Here is a 26908-nt window from a genome sequence, read left to right as displayed (position 1 = left end):
AACCTCAGCTGACATATGCTGAGTCTCAGTGATGCCTAACGTGTCCAGGCTTAAGTAGACAGCACATTTCTCTGGTTCTACTGATAAACTGGTTTTTGGATTTATTCAAAGGCTGCTTCCTGTCTCTGTTGCCATATTCCCCAGGACTCCATCCTCAGCCCACCCATCCATGTACTCACTCTCTCTCTCCATGAATTCATCAATGATTGTTGATTAGCCCCAAATCTACCATCTAGACCAGGGGTAGTCAACCTTTTTACACCTACCGCCTACTTTTGTATCTCTGTTAGTAGTAACATTTTCTAACCGCCCACTGGTTCTACAGTAATGGTGATTTATAAAGTAGGGAAGTAACTTTACTTTGTAAAATTTATAAAGCAGAGTTACAGCAAGTTAAAGCATATAATAATAATTACTTTCCAAGTACTTTATGTCAGATTTTCGCTAAGTTTGGCAGAATAAGCCTTTATAAAACAACTTACTATAGTTAAATCTATCTTTTTATTTATACGTTGGTTGCTCCACTAACGCCCACCATGAAAGCTGGAACGCCCCCTAGTGGGCGGTAGGGACCAGACTGACTACCACTGATAACAATGTGGAAAACACTGTATTTAAAAGAGAGGAAATTTATGCTTGGCATTTGTTATACACTCATAGAAGTGAGTGAAAAGCCAAGCAGGAGATAGAAAGAAGCCACTGTCCCTGTAGGCTGAAGGCCTGGGATTGCTGAAGCCAGAACCAGTCAACCTTGCTGGGAGAAGAAACGAGGAAGCGAGACAGCAAGTACTAGAAATATCTCCAGATAGACAGAGTGGGGAGAAATACTCCAGTTTCTCCCTTTGTCCTGTCTCCGAACTCTGCCAGAGCCTGATCCAGCTGGCAGCCAACTGACAGGGAAACAGCCGAGGGGCAGCTACTGTGAGAGGAGGGCAGAGGCAAGACTGGAATGTGCTTGCACACAGGTTTAAGGCCAGCATACTATATATATATATATATTTGCCTGGAGATCCCACAGATGCATCAACCGACCTAAGCCCTGAACAAACTTCACCTTCTTCCCCATTTTGCCTCCTTTTTCTCCTCTGTGCTTCCACCACTCACAAAATCTATGCTGATTTACACCATAATTTTCATATTTTGTTATCATTGTCCTTTGATTTGAATTTACCTGTCTCTCTGCCCGTCTCCTCCCTAAATCTGAACAACTCTCAGACCAGAGCTGTGGTTGCCCTGCACTTAGAGAGCCTGCGTCTAGAGTTAACTTCGAGACTATCTGTTGAGTGAATGAATAGGCAATATAATCATATCTAAAGTAATAGCAATTGATTTTCATTTGACTCTGGAATTCTAGTATAGAGAGAAGCAATTCATGAACAGTTTTTCAGTTTTAGCTATTTTGTTTTACATTTATTTTAATCTTAAAGTTTATAAATAGACTTCTTTTTGTTATCAGTTGACATAAACAGCCAGTTCATGGGGAAACAAAAACAAACAAATAAAACAGAGTTGTTGAGTTTGTTTTTAGACATACATTTTCCTGACTGAATTATGCCTCCTTTTAATTCTTTTTCAGGCACCAGAGAAACAGGGTCTTTTTGTGAATTTGTACAGATTTTTTGAAATTGTAGATCTTGAAATGTTCCCCTTCATCTTGAATCTTTCATATTATTTATTTTGGCAATTTGTTTTATGAACACATTGATCTATTTAAGGGAAATTGATCCACAAAGATAGGCTCTAGGAGATCATACTTAAATGAAAAGTTTATCATAGACTTAAAGTAATCACCTTTGTACAGTTTGTTTTCATAAATTTTTATTTTTATTTTTAGAATTCTAGTGTACAGAATGCAAAAAGTCATATTGCATGGGGTTGAAATTGTATGTTGAATATGCTAATGAAAATTTTTGATGCTAAATAACCATGTTCTTATTGAACTTATTGAGCAAGTCTACTTATTCAGTGTCCAGATTTAAAAAAAACAAAACTCTTTTCCACTTAGTCATCTTATCTCATAATGTTTCATCTTCTCTATAGCAGTGATTCTTAAACTGTAATTCTAACATGAAATTAATTCAGTGGGTCAGAATGTGAGATCAGTCAAAGGTCCTGGGGTTCTGACCTAAGTTTTAGCGGAGAATATTAATATTCTTGTGGACTAACTCTCCTAATGAAAGGTTGACCTTCCACAATTTAAGTAAGTAGGAAATGTGAAGTGCAAATAAGCTATATGGCACATGATTAACATCCTTTAAATTGCAGCTATTATTAAATTAGAAGTGAATTTAAGATGGAGCTGTTTGGATCCCATCCAAAGGAGTGAAATCAATCAAGACTGATAAAGTATCTTGTACTTGTTGAGAGATCTATGTAACACCATTTCTCTTAAAGATTGAGATGAAATCAATTAGACTTTCCTAATTGTGTTTCTCAATTAGCATTAAAAACCTTCAATACCCTCGAGACAGACAATATGGCCCTTTTCTACATTTTTTTAGTAGGTGTATTTACAAGCTTTATTTTTTGCTACTGGGCATTTATAAAGATAATATATAGCGACTATCTTGACCCATTTATTCTCCTAAACCAGCTGTTCACAAGTTTTAAAATCAGGCATCAAAATCATAACTTGGTGTGAGGCTTAATTTGCCTGGCTGAATTCATTTAAAAACAAACAACCCTAATAAATAATTTATTTTCTTATGTACCTTGGAAGCTTGAATTGAATCAATCAATTTTTATTTCCAATGGGCCAGAACAAATAAGCCTCTACCATTACAGAAATATGCTAAATTCTACTTGCAAATGTTTCTGAATTTTGGGTGATGGTGAAATTCTTTTAGGATAATTTAGTTTTCTACCATTTAGACTTAGATTGTAAGTTATATTTTCTAACTGAAACATTCTTTTGGGGGGGGTGACAAACAGACAGGAAGGGAGAAAGATGAGAAGCATCAACTCATAGCTGCGGTACTTTAGTTGTTCATTGATTGCTTTCTTTTTTTTTTTAAGAATTACATTTCTGTTATTTCACACAGGAAATGGACTTAAACAAATGGAATTTCTATGCTGCTTTTGTACTTGAGTGAGGGGGATTAATTTTTTTTAATAATTTGAATGGGGTGACATTGATAAATCAGGGTACATAAGTTCAGAGAAAACACCTCTAGGTTATTTTGACATTTGATTATGCTGCATTCCCATCACCCAAAGTCCAATTGTCTTCCGTCACCTTCTAACTGGTTTTCTTTGTGCCCCCCCCAACCCCCTCCATCTCCTCCCCCCTACCCTGTAACCGCCACACTCTTGTCCATGTCTCTGAGTCTAATTTTTATGTCCCACCTATGTATGGAATCATATAGTTCTTAGTTTTTTCTGATTTACTTATTTCGTTCAGTATAATGTTATCAAGGTCCATCCATGTTGTTGTAAATGATCATTTTTTATGGCTGAGTAGTATTCCATTGTATATATGTACCAAAGCTTTTTAATCCCGTCGTCCACTGACGGACACTTGGGTTGTTTCCAGATCTTTGCTATTGTGAACAATGCTGCCATAAATATGGGGGTGCATTTCTTCTTTTCAAACAGTGCTATGGTGTTCTTGGGGTATATTTCTAAAAGTGGTATAGCTGGGTCAAAAGGCAGTTCGATTTTTAATTTTTTGAGGAATCTCTATACTGTTTTCCACAGTGGCTGCACCAGTCTGCATTCCCACCAGCAGTGCAGGAAGGTTCCCTTTCTCCACATCCTCGCCAGCACTTATTCTGTGTTGTTTTGTTGATGAGCGCCATTCTGACTGGTGTGAGGTGATATCTCATTGTGGTTTTAATTTGCATTTCTCTAATGATTTGTGATGTTGAGCATTTTTTCATATGTCAAATGCCTATTGGCCATCTGTATGTCCTCTCTGGAGAAGTGTCTATTCATTTCTTTCACCCATTTATTGATTGGATTGTTTGTCTTCCTGGTATTTTTACAAGTTCTTTATAAATTTTGGTTATTAACCCCTTATCAGACGTATTGTCAAATATATTCTCCCGTTGTGTAGTTTGTCTCTTTATTCTGTTCTTATTGTCTTTAGCTGTGCAACAGCTTTTTAGTTTGATACAGTCCCATTTGTTTATCTTGTCTTTTATTTCACTTGCCCATGGAGATAAATCAGCAAATATTGCTGTGAGAGATGTCCGAGAGCTTACTGCCTATATTTTCTTCTAAGATGCTTATGGTTTTACGGTTTACATTTAAGTCTTTTATCCATTTTGAGATTATTTTTGTGAATGGTGTAAGTTGGTGGTCTAGTTTCATTTTTTTGCAGGTAGCTGTCCAATTTTCCCAACACCATTTGTTAAAGAGGCTGTCTTTACTCCAATGTATGCTCTTACCTTCTTTTCAAATATCAGTTGTCCATAAAAGTGTGGGTTTATTTCTAGGTTCTTAGTTCTGTTCCATTCATCTATATGCCTGTTCTTATACCAGTCCCAGGCTGTTTTGAGTACAATGGCCTTGTAGTATAACTTGATATCGGAAAGCTTGATACCTCCTACTTCATTCTTCCTTTTCAAGATTGCTGAGGCTGTTCGTGTTCTCCTTTGGTTCCATATAAATTTTTGGAATATATGTTCTATATCTTTGAAGTAAGTCATTGGTATTTTAATTGGTATTGCATTGAATTTTTAAATTGCTTTGGGTAATATAGACATTTTAATGATGTTTATTCTTCCTAACCATGAGCACAGTATATGCTTCCACTTGTTTGTATCTTCCCTGATTTCTTTTATCAATGTTTTATAATTTTCCAAGTACAAGTTTTTAATCTCCCTGGTTAAATTTATTCCTAGGTACTTTATTTTTTTGGTTGCAATGGTGAAGGGGATTGCTTCCTTAATTTCTCTTTCTGACAGTTCATTGTTAGTGTATAAAAATGCCTCTGATTTCTGAGTATTAATTTTTTATCCTGCCACCTTGCTGAATTCATTTATTAGGTCTAGGAGTTTTTGACTGAGACTTTAGGGTTTTCTATATACAATATCATATCATCTGCAAATAATGATAGTTTTATTTCTTCTTTTCCAATTTGGATGCCTTTTATTTCTTTTTCTTGTCTGATTGCTGTGGCTAGGACTTCCAGAACTATGTTGAATAAGAGTGGTGAATGGGGGAACCCCTGCCTTGTTCCTGATCTTAAGGAGATTGCTTTTCATTTTTGCCCATTGTGTATGATTTTGGCTGTGGGTTTGTCATAGATGACCTTTATCATGTGGAGGTATGTTCCCTGTATTCCCACTTTGCTGAGAGTTTTGATCATGAATGGGTGCTGGGTTTTATTAAATGCTTTTTCTGCATCTATTGAAATTATCATGTGGTTTTTCTCCTTCCTTTTGTTTATGTGATGAATCACATTGATTGATTTGCAAATATTGTACCAGCCTTGCCTTCCCAGAATAAATCCCACTTGATCATGGTGTATGATTTTTTTCATATATTGCTGGATCTGGTTTGCTAATATTTTGTTGAGGATTTTAGCATCTAAATTCATCAGGGATATTGGCCTATGATTTTCTTTTTTTGTATTGTCTTTGCCTGGTTTTGGAATCAGAATTATACTTGTCTCATAAAAGGAACTTGGAAGTATTCCTTCCTTTTGAATTTTTTGAAATAGCTTGAGAAGGATAGGAGTTAGTTCTTCTTTAAATATTTGGTAGAATTCACTTGTGAAGCCATCAGGCCCAGGACTTTTCTTTTTTGGGAGTTTTTTTTGATAACTGTTTCTATCTCATTTGTTGTAATTGGTCTGTTTAGGTTTTCTGATTCTTCCAGATTAGTTTTTGGAAGATTAAATGTTTCAAGGAATTTGTCCATTTCATCTAGGTTGTCTAGTTTTTTTGGCATATAGTTCTTCATAGTATTTTCTTACAATATTTTGTATTTCTGTTGTGTTAGTTGTTATTTCTCCACTGTCATTTCTAATTTTATTTATTTGAGTCCTCTCTCTTTTTTTCTTGGTGAGTATGGTTAAAGGTTCATCGATCTTGCTTACCTTTTCAAAGAACCAACTCCTGGTTTCATTGATCCTCTGTATTGTTTCTTTAGCCTTATGTCATTTATTTCTTCTCTGATATTTATTATTTTCTTCCTTCTACTAGCTCTGGGCTTTACTTGCTGTTCTTTTTCTAGTTCTTTTAGATTCAGGGTCAAGTTGTTTTTCTAGCTTCTTAATGTATGCCTGTAATGCTATAAACTTCCCTTTCAGGACTGCTTTTTCTGTGTCCCATAAATTTTAAGTTGATATATGTTCATTATCGTTCGTTTCTAGAAATTTTTTAATTTCTTCCTTGATCTTATTGTTAACTAATTTGTTATTTAATAACATGCTATTTAGTTTCCAAGTGTTTGAGTATTTTTCAGTTTTTCTGTTGTGGTTGATTTCTAGTTTCATGCCATTGTGATTAGAGAAAGTGCTCGATATGATTTCAATCTTCTTAAATTTGTTGAGACCATTTTTGTGCCCTAACATGTGGTCTATCCTAGAGAATGTACTATAAGCACTTGAAAAGAATGTATATTCTGCTGCTTTAGGGTGAAAGGTTCTGAAGATATCTATTAAATCGAGTTGATCTAGTATGTCCTTTAAGTCTGCTGTAATCGTTTTCTCATATGTACCTTGACCAGGGGCTTCAGCTGAGCCAGTGACCCCTTGCTCAAGCTAGCAGTGACTATGCTCAAGCTGGCAACCCCTGTGCTCAAGCCGGCAATCTGGGGGTTTCAAACGTGGGTCTTCAGCATCCCAGGCCAGTGCTCTCATCACTGTTCCACTGCCTGATCAGGTGAAACATTCTTATTTGTTTTACCCAGAAAGTCATTTAAAATTTTACATAATTTTTGGTAGGGTAAAAACTTAAATTTAAGTAAAAAAGTAGAACTGATTAAAAATATCCCAGCTCATTTTGTAAAACCCTTGCTCAGCCAACTCACACTTTCCCTAGAAGAACCAGTTTTACAGATAAGAAAGTAACACAGACATGAAATAACATACTCTGAGGCAAGGGCACACTACTTCTTTATTAAATGTTTGTTCGCTAGTCTTTAAAATAATGTATTCTGTTATTTGCTTTGCAACAATAAAAATTATAGGAAAGAAGCATTCACTTGTTTAAATCTTTTATTTTAAGAAATAATTACTATCTACTCAAGTCATCTTTTGCATTTGAATGTTTTCTTGCTCCAGAGAGATGCAGTTTTAGACTGTTAACATCCATAGCAAATGCATACTTATCTATAAAAAAGCGCACCATTGTGATTTCTATAATTTACATTGCCATCTAAAGCACAGACAGCTGCCACTGGTGTTATGGAATACTAAGTAGCAATCACAGGTCTTCACCTTACACATTTTATTATGCATTGTTACTATTGTATAAATTATATATATATATATATATATATATATATATATATATATTCACTCTGCTAAATATACATATAGATGACTTGTCTTCTCAAAAAAGTCAACATGTCGTCCTTAACAATATCCACAACATCACCCTGCCATTTATTTGCTTAGCACTTTACTGGCATCTTTAAAATTTTGATGGCCCCAATTCTCACAACACTTTGAAATAGATATTGTAATATTTGCAATATTTCCAGTGTCTAGCACAGAGACTTGTACCAAATACCACCAAATACTTTTTGAATCAAAAACTCAGGACTTAAAGAGATTAAATATTAAATCAAGCTTGTCCTATAAGTGTGAAATTCAAGTTAATATTTTCACAAATATAGTGAGATAAATCTTAGACTTTCGAGATTCTTTGAATGTACCTGCTGTACCCAAACATCATGTACGGCTTTGTAAGGAAGTTACCACCCTAAAACTGAACTCAGAAGGATGATATTGCCTCAACTAAAAATTACGTGGTCTACTTAAAAATGTGCTAACTCTGTATTTTTATTAGTTGTGCTGTTTCTTTCACAAAAGCCCCATTGGATCTGTAGAGGATGATTAATGCTGAGTCTCCAGCCGAAAGAACCAGCGCCCCAGGGCAGACAGATGTGTTCATAGAGATGAATAAATAGATGGACTCTGAGGCACCCTGACTGAGATTGGATGAAGAAAGCCTACCTGGCAGGGAATATTGTTTTTAGGTAGTTCTTACAACAAAAGTAGTAAGTGGTCTACCTGAAGGAGGCCTAGTGAGATTTTCAGTAAGGGAGAAATGCAAGGTCAAAGCCTTAGGAACTTGAGAAAGTGTGTATTATTAGCACATTTGTATAATTGTAGCAGAGTTCTGTGCTGGAGGAAGACAGTACTTGAAAGGTCATCACAGTTCAGATAACTTATGAAATATCAGACACTGTCAGGAGGAATTTAGACTGTATGCTGTAGATAAGTAATTAATAGCTACAGGTAGATTTTAAGAAGGAAAATTACACAATCAGATTTGATACTATGGCTGATGGGTGATCACATCTGTAGTCAGGAGATCAGTTCGATGTAATTCAATAATCCAAGTAAGAAATGACAAGACTGGAATACAGGCAGATGCAGCAGTGGGACAGAGTATAGACAGCTCTGAGAGCAATCAAAATGCTTCAGATGTCAGTATTATAAAAATGAAATCATGCAATTATGGCCACTATGTAAATGATCAGTAGTTAAACATTAGTATGACTTAAAAAGGAGAAACTAAAACAGTATTAACAGAGGTCAATGTGAAAGCAATAAAATAAGGAAACTGGGAAAATGGGAAAATGCAAACCTAATGCTTCACAAAATTTTAAAGAAAGAAATTGGTGTGCTTTGACAGGCCATATGGTATGCTCTTTAGAGCACATTTTCAAGATGAATTAAAAGAGGAAAATGGAATTTGAAAGAGGTTGAATGCATATTTTCCTTCAACTTTATGTGTGTAGATAGATAGATAGATAGATGATAGATAGATGATAGATGACAAATAGTCAATAGATGTGATTCCAAATATGGAAAGCTTAATGAACTAGATCCTTCCATATTCTGATTAATGTGTGAGTGTTTGTACAGGGCACTCTGAGGGAAGGAGAAAAATCACTGGTTAACAAATTCAGATGAAGGGGTTACAAAGTAGTCATGGGGATGTAAAGTACAGCATAAGAAAAATAGTCAATAATATTGTAATAACTATCTATGGTGTGAGTTGGAAAATACAAGAAAAATCAGGGGGAACAGTTTGTAAAGTATGTGATTGTCTGATCACTATGCTGCATACCTGAAACTGATACAAAATAATATTTTAAACTATAATTGAAAAAATTAAAAATTAAAAAAAAAAAACTTCCAGACTATATTCTGATGACAGTAGGGTTCAATATTTTTTATTTTATACAGCTTTGGTATTATCCAAAAAGATCAAATATTCAGAATGCTACCATAGATATAGAAAGTAGTTTTGATTAATAGAAGTTACAATTATATATTTTAAAAGTCCTAAATATTCATATATGCATTTTAGAAAACTCTGTGAAAACATCAATGTATTTATTTGAACCAGAAGAAAAGAAATGTATCAAAATACTTCATTTCCTAAAGTAACAGAGTTAACTGAGCTATGGTTTTGCCTCCTTAAGCTTTTTCTCCATTATTAACATTTCACTGAACCAGAGAAGCAGGAATATTGGTTGAATGGTTTAAATCAGTACAGCCTTCAGGAGGAAGTTTTCTAAGTCCACTTCATGTTCTGTGGTTCTGTGGAGTTGGGCAAGGGCATGGTCTGATTGGCTGCTGTTTTAATTGGTGGAAAAGGTAGTTTAAAATGATTTCAGATACTGCAAGAGGCCAAAAGAAAAGGAACGATCTGTCAACAATTTATTTTCCAGACAGCTTTTTTTTTGTATTTTTCCGAAGTGAGAAGTGAGAGGGCAGGGAGGCAGACAGACTCCCGCATGCGCCTGACCGGGATCCACCTGGCATGCCCACCAGGGGGCGATGCTCTGCCCATCTGGGGAGTTGCTCTGTTGCAACCAGAGCCATTCTAGCGCCTGAGGCAGAGGCCACAGAGCTATCCTCAGCATGTGGCCAGCTTTGCTCCAATGGAGCCTTAGCTGTGGGAGGGGAAGAGAGAGACAGAGAGGAAGGAGAGGGGGAGGGGAGGAGAAGCAGATGGGTGCTTCTCCTGTGTGCCCTGGCCGGGAATTGAATCCCGGAATTCCACACATTTGGCCAATGCTCTACCACTGAGCCAACTGGCCAGGGCCCAGACAACTTTTATTTTAAGTGTTTGTTATTTTTGATAGTCTGATAGTATAAATTCATTTCCTTTTACTTAATGATGAATTGTCTGGGTCAAAATTTAGTTGAAGTTGTGCAATTTAGTTGGATTGTGAGACTGCCTTGATATTCCTCAGACAGTTTACTGTTTGCTTTTTATGGTTAGCAGTGGAGTTATCTGAGTAAATTTCATATGGGCTGTTGCTCACTAGATTGTGAATGTTTTGGAGTTCTAGAATATGATCTCTGTTTCCAGAATGTGTCTTTCTAATGACATTAGGAATGTGGGTTACCAATCTCAGATTGAGATTTTTCTAATGCTTGATTTGATATATTAAACTCTCATATAACTAAGTTTAATTAACTGATCATAGCCCTTGCCAGGTGGCTCAGCAGTAGAGCATTGACCTGGCATGTGGATGTCCCAGGTTCAATTCCTGGTCAGGCCACACAGGAGAAGTGACCATCTTCTTCTCCACTCCTGCCCTCTCCCTTCTCTCTCTCTCTCTCTCTCTCTCTCTCTCTCTCTCTCTTCCCCTCCCACAGCCATGGATTGGTTGGAGTAACTTGGCCCGGGTACTGAGGATGGCTCCATGACCTCTGCCTCAGTCACTAAAATAGCTTGTTTGCCAAACAACAGCTCCACTGCCCCAGATAAACAGAGCATGACCCCATCGGGGGCTTGCCAGGTGGATCCTAGTTGAGAGCATGTGGGAGTCTGTCTCTCTGCCTCCTCGTTTCTCACTTAAGAAAAAAAAATTAACTGATCATTTCCTTCTCATAGATATTTTTCCTTAATAAAGTGTTTAACTACATTCAAAATAAATATTCTAATCAAATGTTTCTGAAAATAATTATATTACAAATTAAGAGAATGAAACGAGATTAAATGATATGTTTGTGGTTTTTTTTAACCTACCTTTAAAAATTATTTATCTTTATCAACTAAGAGTAACTATTCTTATTGCCAAAATATTACCAAGATTTCAACCTAGATTGAATTGTGATTATGGCAGAGGTATGTTATGGAAATACACAATACTATGTTACTTAGAGAATTACAATGTTTTCATTTTAATAACATTTTTTTGCTAATTGCAACATAAAACTTTTAAGAAAATTAAGAACTTCAAATGCAAACTTATTGATGCAGAAAATATGTCATAGATTAGTTTACTTTCTGTTTTGTTTTGCTAGATAATAAAAGTGAACACTATAGCTTTTAACCTGTAAATGCCTCTTTCTCCTACATTTTGTATATCAGGTTTGGTTGCATTATTATTCCAATCTCTGTCTCATTTCCACAGTTGAGCAATTACTAAAACCTTGGAGATTTTACTTTTTAAATATTTAAAAAATGTTTTTCCTCTTTTCCATCCCAACAACTGCCCGGTTTTAAATTTTCATCACACCTCACTCAGAGAACTTCTTAGTATTCTAATTACTTTCTTAATCTGCACTGCTGGTGGGAATGTAAGCAGGTTCAGCCACTATGGAAAAACAGTATGATAGTTCCTCAAAAACTTAAGAATAGAGTTACCATATGATCCAGCAATCCCTCTTCTGGGCACCTACCAGAAAAATTTGAAAACATGTATTTGCAAAGATATATGCATCTCCATGTTCGTTGCAGCATTTTTCATAGTGGCCAAGACATAGAAACAATCCAAGTGACCCTCAAAGGAGAATTGAATAAAGATGTGGTACATATATACTATGTAGCCATAAGAAAAGATGAAATACTGCCACTTGTGACAATGTGAATGAACTCTGAGACTATCACATTAAGTGAAATGTCAGAAAAAGCTAAGAACCATATAATTTCATTGATATGGGGGATGTAAAACTGAAACTCATAGACACAGACAACAGTATGGTAGTTACCAGAGGGAAGGGGTGTTGCAATATACAGATCATGTAGCATAGAAATGTACATTTGAAACCTATGTAATCTTATTTACCAATGCCACCTCACTAAATTTAATTAAAAGAAATAAAATATAATAATTAATTTTAAATGAAAAAACAATAATAAAACTGCTTTCAATCTTCAAAAAATCGGGGGTGTGAGAGAAAGGTACAGCTGAGGAAGGTCTACATAATTAGCTTCATCTGAATGTATGTTTTATTTCTTAACCTGACCTGTCATTACATGAATATTTATTATACATTTTTTATGCTTCATTATGCCTACCTAAACTATTTTTAATAAGTATAAAAATAATAGTGAATAGTTTAACATTCATTTTCCATTACATGCAAGTAGAAAATAACATGATATTTGTCCAATTATACCTGTGTAAAGCAGTATCACTCACTGGTAAGAGACAAAAAGTAATGCAAACTAACAAAACAAATGAATGTTTATTAGTTACTCTAATTGAGAAACTCATAAGTGAAAATGGCCCCAGATTTACCAGCCTCCTGCCTGTGTTAGAGCCTCAGCTCTTTTCTCAGATTTCTCTGCAAGTGAGCCTTGTCCTCGGGTTGCTCCATGAGGCTGGACCAGAGCCGCTGGAGGTGCTGGGACCTAGTATTGAGCTATTGTCTCAGAGGAAAAGAGAATCTGTCCCAGAACATCTTACACGAAGGACTGATTTTTCCTGTATGGGAACAATGCTGGAACAATCATTGTGACAAATACAGAATGGTGATTTCCAACTTAACACACCCTTATAGACTTTAGGAGGCAAACATTTCCAAGGTAGTGGTGGGAGAAGACAGGGGATACTGGGCAGATAAAATAAGAGATCTGTGTTAGAGTATTTCTATGTATACTTACATAAGTCATTTTCAAAATGTATTGAAATCTATGAATCTAAATGAAGCTGTCAGAACTGTAGTATAACACACACACACAAAAACTTGCATAAATGCTAGATAATTCCCTACTAAATATGAAATGAAAGGGAAAATGTAAATAGTTGAGTGTATTAAAATAGAGAATATAAATAGTGATCAGAAATATGGAAACTTCTTACAATATAGAGACTGTAGAGAAGTTTTGCTTGATTAATGAAATCTATATTAAATTTTTTAGGAGCAATATCTTCAACTTAAGAGAATTTTTACAAATTAATTTGGTAACTTTCAATTTTAAAATTCCATTAGGAATTCCTTACTGCCTTTTCAAAAGTACTGCTTATTTCTTTAATTTTAAAAATATTTATTGGTGTTGGATTATTTATTTATTTGTTTGTTTGTTTATTTATTTTTTAGAGACAGAGAGTCAGAGAGGGGGCAGACAGGGACAGACAGACAGGAACGAAGAGATGAGAAGCATCAATTCTTCGTTGCATCATCTTAGTTGTGCAATGAATTCTTTTTCATATATGCCTTGACCAGGGGGCTCCAGCAGAATGAGTGACCCCTTGCTCAAGCCATCACCTTGGACTCAAGCCAGCGACCATGGGGTCATGTCTATGAGCCCATGCTCAAGCCAGTGAGCCCTCACTCAAGCTGATGAGCCCGTGCTCAAGCTGGCGACATTGGGGTTTTGATCCTGGTTCCTTAGCATCCCAGTACAATGCTCTATCTACTGTGTCACCACCTGGTCAGGCTGCTGTTAGATTATTCAAAAATAGTTTACTCTTCTCTTTCAGAAAACTCATGTCAATCTACTAATGATGCAGTAATTTTATTTGAGTCTGTTCTCAAGGATTATTTTGCTATGAGCTAAAATTACATACCAATCTTTGCAGTACCTAATAGTATATTCAAAATGTACCTTGGCCAGCCCTGGCTAGTTGGCTAGGTGGTAGAGTGTCGACTCGGCATATAGAAGTTCAATTTCTGGTTAGGGCACACAGGAGAAGCAACCATCTTCTCACCCTACCCCTTCCTCTTCTCTCTCTTATTCCACCACCCACACACAGCCATAGCTCGAATGGTTCAAGCAAAGTTGGTCCTGGGTGCTGGGAATGGCTCCATGGCCTCACCTCAGGTGCTAAAATGGCTTGATTGCCAAGCAACAGAGCATCGCCCCCTAGGGACCTTGCCAGGTGAATACTAATCGGGGCACATGTGGGAGTCTGTCTCTGCCTCCCCACCTCTCAATACAAATGCACACACACACACACACACACACACACACACACACCTTGGCCAATCTGAATATTATAATTTATCTATTTCCTACAATTCTAACCTTCTTTAAAAAAGAAACTAAAGAAAGTCTGATTTACTAATTTGAGGAATAATAATGCCAAGCACTTTTGTATTAGATATTATCTATATTATTTGCAAAAAATGTCTGACATATGTGAGACATATTATTGACTACCTATTCAGCATATCATTATGTAAACCAAGTACAGAGAGACTATAAGGAAACCCTTTATTTTGCTGTTGAAGCTCTTCTGGAGGTGCTAGCTACTTTTTTAGAAAGGGGCTTAGCTTTATTCAACGTGGGAAGCCTGGAACTTAGTAGCAGGTGTGTAAAAGAGATGGAAGTAGCAGCAGTTAGTCCACAGAATAACCTTTCTAGTTTTAGTTCTTTTAAGGTAGGTTACAATGTTGAAAATCTCTACACAATAGTTTCAACATTGACAGTAACTATGTTTTGTATTTATTGAGAATATTAATAATGTTGAGTATATTATTTCCTGGGAAGCCTGAGGTCAGTGCCACCCATGTGCAGATAAGTAGGGTGTGCACGTCCCACTTCCAGGTCACACTGCTCACAGGACCCAGTCGGCGCAGGGTAACCTCTGCAGTGGCATTGTGGCATTGTGGCATTCCTGCCAGAGGAGTGGGGTGTTGTATTGCCTGGACTTGGGCTTCAGAATGACTTGGGGCTTACAAAAGTTGAATGATAAGAAATAATTTCTTTTATTATAAGGAAGAACTGTTAATAACTTACACCTATTTAATTTTTGCAACACCACCATGAGGAAAAACACTTTTGTCCCTAACCATATTATTGAGACTGAAGGTAGATGTGATGTCTGGATAAGCAGCATGCATCTTGAAACTATTAAAAAAAAAAAAGATGAAAACAAATACTAAAAATAAAGAATCTGGGTTCTTACCTCATCCCTGACATGGCAATCCTATGCCTATCTCAGGATTCCCGTTATTTTAGAAAAATAAATCCCTATTTATTTAGTAACTGTAAGTAAATTTTTGTTACTTATAGCTAAAACATTCCTTAAGGATGCAAAGAAAAAATAATTTTGAAAAGGAAGAAATTAGATAGAAAATAGAATTAATTCCAAATCACCTCTAATTTCTTTTGATGTGCATAATTCACTTAATAAAAGATAAATTGAATCCAAGTAAATTAAACATCTCTAGCTGCATGCTAGACGAAATGGAAAGACACATACCATGCCATTATTATTCAAAATAAAGCTGGTGAGCTGGTATCAAAGTCAAAAGAAATAAACAGAAAAATCAAGGCAAGAAACAGTAGCTTTCTTATGTTACCTGTAATGACTGCTTCAAAAACATGATTTAAAAAAAGAATCCTTCCATACTAGCAGTGCAAAGTCTAAGATTCTAGAATATAAACCTAATAAAATACAACAAATTAATGAGAAAATTGCAAAATACTGTTGAAATCTTAAAAGACAAATAAATAGGTTTATAGATCGTGTCATAAAGATTAATATAAACATTGCAGTTATTTCCAAGTTACTATGTGAATTCCATAAAATTTCAATTACATAACAAAGTTTGTTACAGAATTTTTGAAAGCTGATCCTCAAATTTGTATAAAAAAATATAAGCACCAAGAAGATTTTTAATAAAAATGATAAAATAGGACTATTTCTACTTATCATGATTAAGTATAAAATTATATTATATGTATATAAAACACTGTTGTATATATAGCACAAGTATAATCTAGTAGAACAATGAAACAGAACAGGCCCAGGAAATGTTCTCATGTATATGGAAACTTTATTAATACTAAAAATTGTATCACAGATAAAGAAATAACAGGGACAGTTGGCTTGCTTGCATGGAAAAGATTCACTACTACCTCACATTGTAAAAAGCAGTAAGTAGGTAACTGGATGGTTTAAGTATCTGAAGTAAAAAATAACACTGTAAAATCTTCGGAAGGAAATAGAGACAATCTTGCTAATGGCAGAATTGGAAGGAACTGTTAAAACACAGAACCAAATCATAATGTAAAAAAACCAATAAATTTGACTACATTACAGTTAAAATAAAACTTTGTTAAAAATGACACCATAATTCCTGACCTGTGGTGGCTCAGTGGATAAGTGTTGACCTGGAACGCTGAGGTCGCCGGTTTGAAACCCTGCACTTGTCTTGTCAAGGCACATATGGGAGTTGATGCTTCCTGCTCCTCCTCCTTTCTCTTTCTCTCTCACTCTCTCTCCTCTCTAAAATGAATAAATTTTTAAAAATGACACCATAAGCAGAATTTTATAATATGAATGCTGAGGACAGATATTTACTGTACATATAAAGGAAATGTTTTAGGATCCAGGATGTATGCATTTATATGCATAAATTATTTTCCTAAAAATCATTAAGAAAACTTAGAATTTGAAGAAATGAGACAAATTGGAACTATATGCTGCTGAGAGAAGAACAGCACATAAAATGTGCATAGTACATTTTTGAGACCAATTTGACTATAACAACTTAATTTGGAAATTTGTATATTGCTTAAAACAGTAATTCCAATGCATCTATTTTACTATATAGGTTATATTAAAAAAAACTATTTTATTAACAGGAAAAATTTTGGCACATGCCTTTTAACTCAGGCTCAACATGGATATCCAGTTACACTACTAATCTTTAACACAGCATTGGTCTTGTCTTGGTTAATGTGTAAGGAAAGAAAATGAAATAAGGGATACAACTATTGAAAGGGAAAAAATATAACAGATTATTTGTGGATAGTGTGAATATGCATGTAGAAAATATGACAAAATCAATAAATAAATGTTAGAACTAATAAAAATTATTCTAGATCACCAATAAGTAACAATGGATACCCAACAACAGTAAAGTAACAACAATAATAATAAAGTTCATAATATCAAAACTAAAAAGTATCTTGGCATTAACTTATAAAATAATCAAGATATCTTGAGCAGCTTCTAGACTTCATTGAAAGCAACTTTAAGACTCTATTAGGCCCTAGCCAGTTGACTCAGTAGTAGAGTGGCAACCTGGTATGTGGAAATCCCAGGTTCAATTTGTGGTCAGGGCACACAGGAGAAGAGACCGTCTGTTTCTCCACCCCTCACCCCCTTTCCTCTCTCCCTCTCTCTTTCTCTCCTGCATCCATGGCTTGATTTGAGCATGTTGGCCCTGGAAACTGAGGATGTCTCTGTGGAGCCCTTACCTCAGGCACTGAAAATTGCTCAGTTGCAAGCATGGCCCCAGATGAACAGAGCATCAGCCCCAGATGGGGTGACTGGGTGGATCCTGGTTGGGGCAGATGTGGAAGTCTTTCTCTCTCTCACTCCTCCTCTCACCTAAATTAAAAAAAAGACTGTATTAAAGGGCATAAAAGAAGATCTGAATGAATATAGAATCATTCAATGCTTCTTAGTGGAACAACAAAATATAAACTAATAAAACTCCAATTAAATAAACAGCTGGAAATTTTTGAGGAATGCAATATACTTATTCTAAATTTCATATGAAATAAAGAATCTCCAAAATCCAAGTCAACCTTGGAAAAAGAGAAGCTTTAGTGTTCATTAGTGTTGTTCGGACACTGGTCAGTACATTTCTCAGACTCCCAGACTTTTTGGCTCTTTCTGAAATAGTAGACCCTTTGACTAGTTGCAGCCAATGAGGCATGGGGGTCATGATGTGTGCTGTTTCTGGACTGAGCATTGAATTACCTGTATGAGCTTTTTGGAGTTCTCTTTTTCTTCAGGCATGGCAGTCACAAAGGGGAAGTTAAATGACTGTCCCATCTGCCTGAGATGTTGTCACTATAAAGAGCAGAGGAGTATTAAATTACTAATTTTTTATAGTATTTGTTACTGCAGCAGAATTGAATCTATCCTGACTGATACAAGGGTGAAGTATGTATGCAAGATTAAGGGAGCAATGGCATAAAGTACAAAGCATAGAGATAGATCAAAAGTGGGATCTAAAAGTGGCACCACAAATCTAAAAGGATAATTTCATAACAGACCCATTTCTACCTATGGGAAGAAACAAAACAAAACCCTGAATGATTGTCTAACTTTGCATACCATAGTCGATGTTCCATGTGGCTCTAGCTGGAAGCAGTTGACACATTCAAATGGATAGCTAAAAGAATTGGATAAAAGGATTATTTACAAAGGTTAAGTGAACTAACAAAGAAAGGTGAAACATAAAATGACTAGCCACATTTCTACCTGGGTCTAATGAAGCATGAGGAGGGAGGCTGCTGTCAGAACCCAGCAAGAGCTCCAGCCATGCTTGGGAGATTTGACATAGGAGCTGTAGCCTCTGTAGCAAGATACAACCACTGCAAACAAACCAGCAAAAGTGAAAAGAAGAGAGAAGGCAATACATAACCCAGTCTCTCTCCTCCTACACTCACATCTCCTGTTAACTTTCCATTGCTTCAACCTCACAGGAAGTCATAGGCTAAGGCAGTGGTTCTCAAAGTGTGCGCCCTAGAAGATTTCCAGGTGTTCCCTATGGTATTCCAGAGAAATATGTGCCTGTTGGGGACCAAAAAACTAACAGGGTTTTTGGAGTTTAGATTTTTGGACAGAGGTGTGGGGAATTAACTGTAAACTGACAGTTTGCCCAAACCTCCACATCACTTGCCTGATTAGGTTGCAAAAGGCTGTTAAAGCTGTGGTGCTGGATTGTTTACCCTATCCCCCATGTTTCCCAGAAAGACCGGAGGCAAATTTCTTCTATCCTTTGTTTGGTGTAAAGTTAAGATGATATGTATGGTGGGGGTTTTCTGCATTCAACACAATTAAGAGTAAAAAGAGAGGAATTCTTTAATGTATTGACGAGGAAATGAGAGTTTGCCTTTCAAATAGATGCCCAAACATTGAAGAAATCACTAGGACACATCAGGCTTGTTTCTCAAAAACACAAGAATGAAAAAGCATGTTCATGCTGGGACCTGCTGAATTTACTAAATCTTACTAAGAATATATCTATATATATATAAAGATAACTTTTTTAGTCTTTTTTTTAATCCCTCTTTTTTACAAATTCTAAAAAGCATAACAAAAAATGTAACATAAAATGTTTTTTAATGTCAGAATAAATTTAATTTTGTCATATTTATTTTATTTAATTACCATAAAAGCAAAAGCACACTTGGACTTTATATTTTTTCTTTAATATATTACTTAATTATTATAACATGTTTCTCAGAAATTTGTATATAGTGCACCTACAACTATTTGTAGGATTTTAAATGTGCCCCGACTTCAAAAAGTTTGAGAACCACTGGTGTAAGGAAACGCAGGTGAAGAAGTTCAAGCGTTTTTCTACTGGGACAAAGCGAGGTAAGACTAGTGAAGAGGAGAACTGGAGAGGCAACAGAAAATATCTAGCATAAGTGGCTTGAGAATAAACACTTGAGGTGGAATTCCAGTTCGTTCTTTTGTTTGGCATGGCAGTTAAGGACAGTGGAAGTAAAGTGATACCTGGAAAAAGTAGGATTGAGGAAGAGTTGTATAGAATGGATCAATAAATATTCCTAGATATTACATTAGTAGGAAGTAAAATAACAAAGAACCGGTGGAAACTGTAAAGAGTGGCAAAATTCATCTCAGAACTAAGCAAAAGAAATGATGAATTTAACTTCGTGGGCCAGTGGAAACATTTGATTTCCATAATCTGCTTAACCCTCATTTTACGCCTCAAGTAGTATTCACAGGTTCATTCATGGAGAAGTTCCGTGGTTGCCTGGTCACCATCCACTCCTGCAAGAAGCTAGAGGTTGTTCTCTCATTAATTGGTAGTCTCACTCTTACAGACAATTTTTTCCTCAAGGAGCTCCCATTATACTACATATTATCTGGTTTTTGTTGTTTTTTTGTTGTTGTTTTTGTATTTTTCTGAAGCTGGAAATGGGGAGAGACAGCCAGACAGACTCCCGCATGCGCCCGACCGGGATCCACCCGGCACGCGTGGGCGATGCTCTGCCCACCAGGGGGCGATGCTCTGCCCCTCCCGGGCGTCGCTCTGCCACGACCAGAGCCACTCTAGCGCCTGGGGCAGAGGCCAAGGAGCCATCCCCAGCGCCCGGGCCATCTTTGCTCCAATGGAGCCTCGGCTGCAGGAGGGGAAGAGAGAGACAGAGAGGAAGGAGGGGGGTGAGGGGTGGAGAAGCAAATGGGCGCTTCTCCTATGTGCCCTGGCCGGGAATCGAACCCGGGTCCCCCCGCACGCCACGCCGACGCTCTACCGCTGAGCCAACCGGCCAGGGCTATCTGGTTTTATTTTTTTTAAGTTCATTATGTGGTGATGCTCCGGTTCCTCTGTATTCAGAGAATATATGTAGACCCACTCCCCCTCCTCCATTCCCAAACCGGTAATCTGCCTGCTTTTAGGAGATCAAGATAACTCGATCTTTTTTTGTTCACACTCGGATGGGAGACTAGCCAAGGCCAGTGAACTTCGGAAGCCAGTCTTGACTTCCTTAGATTGACGCGTCTTTGGAAGAGAATGCCGTAACCCCTTTATCTCCTATTTCACTCGTCCTGGGGTTTGTTTTCCTAAGGTTGTTGACAGTTATTTCAAAACTCCAGACATTTTGAATGTAATGTTCATTTAGGTTCTTAGTGTATCTTCTCTGATAGCGAAAGTTCTTTTTGGTTTCTGCTTGTTTCTTTGTCTCATACAAGATAATAGGAGTCTTTCAATTAAAATTAAAAAAAAAATTAAATAAAGGTCTAGTTATTTTCAGACACTGTAAAATGAATGCTAAGAAGTGTGTACCAAAGGACAAAAAATGCCCAAAACATCGGAGATCAATCAGAAAATTCTATTTTTTTCTTCCTAAAATTATGTTCTTTCTGGCTTTGTCTCAGAAAGAAAGGATTTATTTATATCACAATACAGAGAGAATGTGCAGACTTGTCCTACTTTCAAAGAACTCTTAAATCATATTAGGGCATAATGCCTGCCTTATTGTACAAAATATCTCCTTGAATCTGAGTTATTTCAAATAAAGGTTTTAATGAAAATCTTACAGAACTCTTCTCCCTTAGAAAAAAGTTTAATGAAACATAACAAAATGCTTCCTCTCTCAGCACCACTCAGCTCTGGGACATGAAAAGTATTCAGATGTTAACTGCATAGCTTTGAATAATAGAGGCTAGGAGAAATTTGTAAACAGAAAATCAAATTAATAAAGTGACATACAAGCATTTATTTTGGGTGAAACTGTACATTTGGGGAAAAAATCCACAAATATCTCAATATGGTGGCCTTAGCTCAGTTTAATGGAAAGAGTATGGGCTTTTGAGTCAGATTTGCTAAATCATTTCCTTCAGACCTAGGTGGAAATGATACCTGCCTTGTAGAGAAAATGTACAAATTCATTAATTGAATATCAAATATATACTAGGTGTCTTTTCTTTTTCTTTGAAACTTTATTTAATTATATGTTTATTCATTTATTTATTGAAGAGAGTTCATTTTAAGTTCACTTTGACTTGATTTCAATGCTGGCTTTGCTTAATAGCTATATGGAAATGAATATGTTGTTTAAGCTCAATATGCATGTTTGCCTGACAGTAAAATCAGGCAAATGAGAGAATTATATTGAGTTTAGGGAAATAATCAATGCAAAGTTCTTTGTTCTTTTTAAGTGGTCAATTCATATCCTTTTCTTCTCTCTCTCCATCCTTCTTTCTAGGTATATCACCTCTGTATACTTGCTTTTATTCAAACATCACTATGTTAACTTTTATTTCATCTTTCTTTATCTTCTGTTTTTTATCTTGTTCTGTTCTATTTTTTTGTCAACTCCCATTGCCACTCATATATACATACACGTTTACTGTTTGTTCTATAAGCCTCTATATTCATTCTAATGAGATTGCTGATTAAATCTTTTCTTCTGTCTCTGGAGTTCAGTATGAAATATATAATGTACATTTGAATGTTTGGTAAAATTCACTAGTGAAGCCATCATTTCCTGCACATTTACTTTTTGGGAGGATTTTGATGACTGCTTCAATTTTGTTAGTATTGATTGGTCTATTTAGATTTTCCAGTTCTTCATAATTCAGTCTAGAGAGGTCATATATTTTTAAGAACTTGGTATTCTAAGTTATTGAATTTGGTGGTGTATAGCCTTTGATAGTATTTTTGTATAGTCCTTTCAATTTTTGTGGTATCTGTTGTAATTTTTACATTTTCATTTTTTATTTTGTTTATTTGAATCTCTTTTCTTTTTTCTTTAATGAGTCTAGCCAGAGGCTTGTCAGTTTTATTAATCTTTTCAAAGCCAGTTCTGTCACATTGAATTTTTCTATTGTCTTTTGTTCTCTATTTCATTTAATCCTCCTCTAACTTTTGTTATTTCCTTCTTTCTATTGACTGAGTTTTTTTTCCTTGTTCTTTAAGGTGATGTTATTTGAGATTTTGCTTAGTTCTTGAGATAAGCTTGTAATGATATGAACTTTCATCTTTATTTATTTATTTATTTATTTATTTTTCTTTTTTTTTTTTTTTTTTTTTTTTTTTTTTTTTTTTTTTTTTTTTTTTTTTTTTTTTCTTTTCATTTTTCTGAAGCTGGAAACAGGGAGAGACAGTCAGACAGACTCCCGCATGCGCCCGACCGGGATCCACCCGGCACGCCCACCAGGGGCGACGCTCTGCCCACCAGGGGGCGATGCTCTGCCCATCCTGGGCGTCGCCATCTTGCGACCAGAGCCACTCTAGCGCCTGAGGCAGAGGCCACAGAGCCGTCCCCAGCGCCCGGGCCATCTTTGCTCCAATGGAGCCTTGGCTGCGGGAGGGGAAGAGAGAGACAGAGAGGAAAGCGCGGCGGAGGGGTGGAGAAGCAAATGGGCGCTTCTCCTGTGTGCCCTGGCCGGGAATCGAACCCGGGTCCTCCGCACGCTAGGCCGACGCTCTACCGCTGAGCCAACCGGCCAGGGCCTTATTTATTTTTCTGAAGCTGGAAACAGGAAGGCAGTCAGACAGTCTCCTGCATGCGCCCGACCGGGATCCACCCGGCACGCCCACCAGGGGGCGATGCTCTGCCCATTCGGGGCGTCGCTCTGTCATGACCAGAGCCACTCTAGCACCTGAGGCAGAGGCCAAGGAGCCATCCCCAGCGCCCGGGCCATCTTTTTGCTCCAATGGAGCTTCGGCTGCGGGAGGGGAAGAGAGAGACAGAGAGGAAGGAGGGGGGGTGGAGAAGCAGATGGGTGCCTCTCCTATGTACCTTGGCCGGGAATCGAACCCGGGACTCCTGCACGCCAGGCCGACACTCTACCACTGAGCCAACCGGCCAGGGCCAGGAGTTGGTCTTGAACTTTCATCTTATTACTGCTTTTGCTGCATCCTATAATGGTTTTTGTAATTGAATTGATTAGAGTGACATCAGTTACAAAATTATATAGGTTTTAGATGCACAATTCTATAATACATCATTTGTACTTTGCACTGTGTGTTCACCACCCAAAGTTAAGTCTCCTTTCATCACTATTTATTCCCCCTTTTCTCTCTTCTCCCTATCCTCAACCCCTTTCCCTATTGTTATCACTCTACTATTGTCTGTGTCTATGAATTTTTTTTTGCTAATCCCTTCACCTTTTCCACCCAGCCCCCAACCCCTTCCCCTCTGACAGCTGTCAGTTTGTTCTCTGTGCTTGTGAGTCTGCTAGGCATGTTTTCAATGAGGTAAAAAGGTAAGGATAAATAAGGCAGAGTCCTTGCACTTTAAAGGCCATAGAGTAAAATATATAAAGTACCTGGAAAACAGGTTTTTAAATAAATTGAATGCATTGGTGTTACCATTCAAGTAAATTGTAATTACCTATATGTAACCAGTCAAGAAGTATAGGTTCATAAATCAATGCTTCAGAAAGAAAATGGGTAAACATTTCCTTTTGATTGTACCTGGTCTTTTGAAGACAACTCCCCACAAATTTTGAGGACCCCCCATATCCCAAGTTCCCTCTCCTCAACCCAAGCATGTACCTAAATTTGGCACACAAAAACTATTGCATAATAGATAATTACATTTTTGACAATAACTTTCAGGCTGTCTTGCTAGAAATATCTAATCTAGCTATATGACTTTTATAAAATTAGTCAACCAAAAATTTAGTCTCTTTTCTTTAAAGTGAAATTAAAATACCTCTGTCTATTTCACGTTTTGAGGAAAAATGAAATGACAGAAATTTACATTATTTCAAAAGTTATTTAATTGATATTCATCATTCATAATATCATAATACTATTCACTTGTGTTAAACAATAACCTTGAAGGCCAAAAGTGTTTTTTTTTTTTTTTTCAGAAAGGGTTTATTGAGCCATATACTAGCCAGAAAAAGACCAGTTGAGACATTCAGTCTGAGCCACCAGCAGCAGGGCTGCTGTCTTAGGACTAAAAAGGGCTCTTTCATACAATGAGTTTGGGAAAGAAAAAATTTAAGTTGTTTTGAAAAACTTTACATTGCCCATACATAAAGGGGGTGGGAGAAGGTGAAGCCAGCTGGGCTAGTTCTGCATAGGTTCAGAGTCCATAATGAAAAAGTTGTTGCTCTTTTGGATTGGTATGGGCAACAGTCCAGAAAGTTCATGTGTATATGCAGGATGAGATGGTGTCTGGTGGTCAGCCACTCTCTGAAGATGATAGTGGAAATTAATTTCTACTTAAACTGGGAAGTTAATTCAGAGTTTCAACATACACTCAGGAATGTAAGCAGTCTTTTTTTTGCCCTGCAGTTGTTAACTGATTAAATATTATTGTCTCTTTCTTTCACCCTGCAGCCTGCTGCAATTTAATTTAGGACATCTGAGAATTTTCTTTTTGTCACTTGGTTACCGATGAGTGTATACTTAAACTTTGAAAGAGTAGAGATTTATATTTATTGAAATATACATATATATGTAACTAAGTTTCATTTTTCTCTTGAAAACAAAATTTATTAAATTATACTGTAAAGAAATTATTTATATCTGATCACAAAGCATTTAACAAATCATGCCTTAGGAACTCTCTAACTCTTTATTAATGGTATGTGTTAGTAAAAAGTGCTGGACCCAAGCACTTATAGTCATCTGTGAGATACAGAGATAAAAATTATAATAAAGCTAGCTGCACGGGGTCAATTTCATTGGAAGAGCAAGCTAATTTATCAAGAGTCAACTTCCTGAGATCTTATAGTGAGTGTACCAGGAATAGAATTTAATATACTATAAAATGAAAAAGGCTAGTTCCATTAGTGCTTCCTCCTTCAAATATCACATTATTAGGATTAACCTTCAGAAACTAATTCTTTACTCAATCTATTTAGTCCTACCTGTAAAGTGCTCTATACAAGTTAAGAACCTTCACCCAGCAAACACGTTCTGAGAATTAAGTTAACACATATAAGTGGATTCAATAAAGCCCCTGGCAAACAATGGTATATATACTAGGAGATGAAATTTAATATAAATAAGATTGCCAGATTTATTAAAAGATCTAGTAGCTTTCCTTCCTACTCAAAGACATAGTGTAAATAAAGGGAAAGTACTAATTACAGAAAATTATTGAGTGCCACAGCCAAATTATTGAGCATTACTTGGAACTTTTGGGGAAAAAAAAGATATAATTTCAGCATAAAAAGTAAAATTATTATAGATTCTAGGGTAGGGTTAATATGCCTGGTTGGAAATTATAGAGAAAGATTAGTGAATAGAACAAATTAAAATGAGCTCATTTCCTTTCTGTAATATGCTCAGCAATGTAGAAAAAGACCTTTTCTTCTTATTCCCCATTGGAAATTTCTATTTTAAAAGTATTGACTTATGTAATGAAATAGTTTTCATTTGTTTTTTGTTACTTGAATAAATTGAACAATTAAATTAGTAGTATACATATGCTTACTAGGTGTAAACTCTCAATTACTCCTAGAAATGATCTTCCATTACATCAGATGCTGAGAAATAAATAGAATTTATGCTTATTGAATAATTACTATTTCAGGCAATGTGCTAACAATTTACTTTTATTATGCTAGCATTTAAAAAGTTATTCAGATCTGAAACTGATAGAAACAATTAAAAGGAAGAGAAAGAAAGGGAATACCTTCTACACAAGGGAATATGGTTCACTACTTTGTCTACTGACAGTATTAGGACACGATTAAGACTTTCTGTAATGACTGGGTTTAAAACCCCTGAGTAAACAACAAAATGACTTGGAACAGAAGATGTTTAGCGGAGGGCCAGAACCAAATAATATTCAGATAATATCAGAATATGTTTCAAAATTTATTATACTATCAAGCTGAAAGAGATATCATAAAAGTCTGTAAATAATCTTATTACATATTTTTACTTTATAAGATAAGAAATGCAAAGCAGAGATCTTTAAGAGTGGCCTGCCATCTCACATGGCTAGAAGCCAGAATACCTGATTTTGAAAATCCATCTTACCTGACCAGGCGGTGGCAAAGTGGATAGAGCTTCAGACTGGGATGCGGAGGACCCAGGTTTGAGACCCTGAGGTCTCCAGCTTGA

At 36.3% G+C, this 26908-nt stretch overlaps 1 protein-coding gene across 2 annotated transcripts in view; it reads left to right on the top strand.

Moving 5' to 3' along the window:
• Positions 1-26908, top strand: part of PCLO (piccolo presynaptic cytomatrix protein) — a 455471-nt gene that overhangs the window by 411855 nt on the left and 16708 nt on the right. The window lies entirely within an intron of this gene.

Source organism: Saccopteryx leptura, chromosome 12 (genome assembly GCF_036850995.1).
Source record: "Saccopteryx leptura isolate mSacLep1 chromosome 12, mSacLep1_pri_phased_curated, whole genome shotgun sequence".
NCBI lineage: Eukaryota > Metazoa > Chordata > Mammalia > Chiroptera > Emballonuridae > Saccopteryx > Saccopteryx leptura.
The sequence above is the reverse complement of the archived record's forward strand: the minus strand, read 5'-3'. Positions and strand labels throughout refer to the sequence as shown.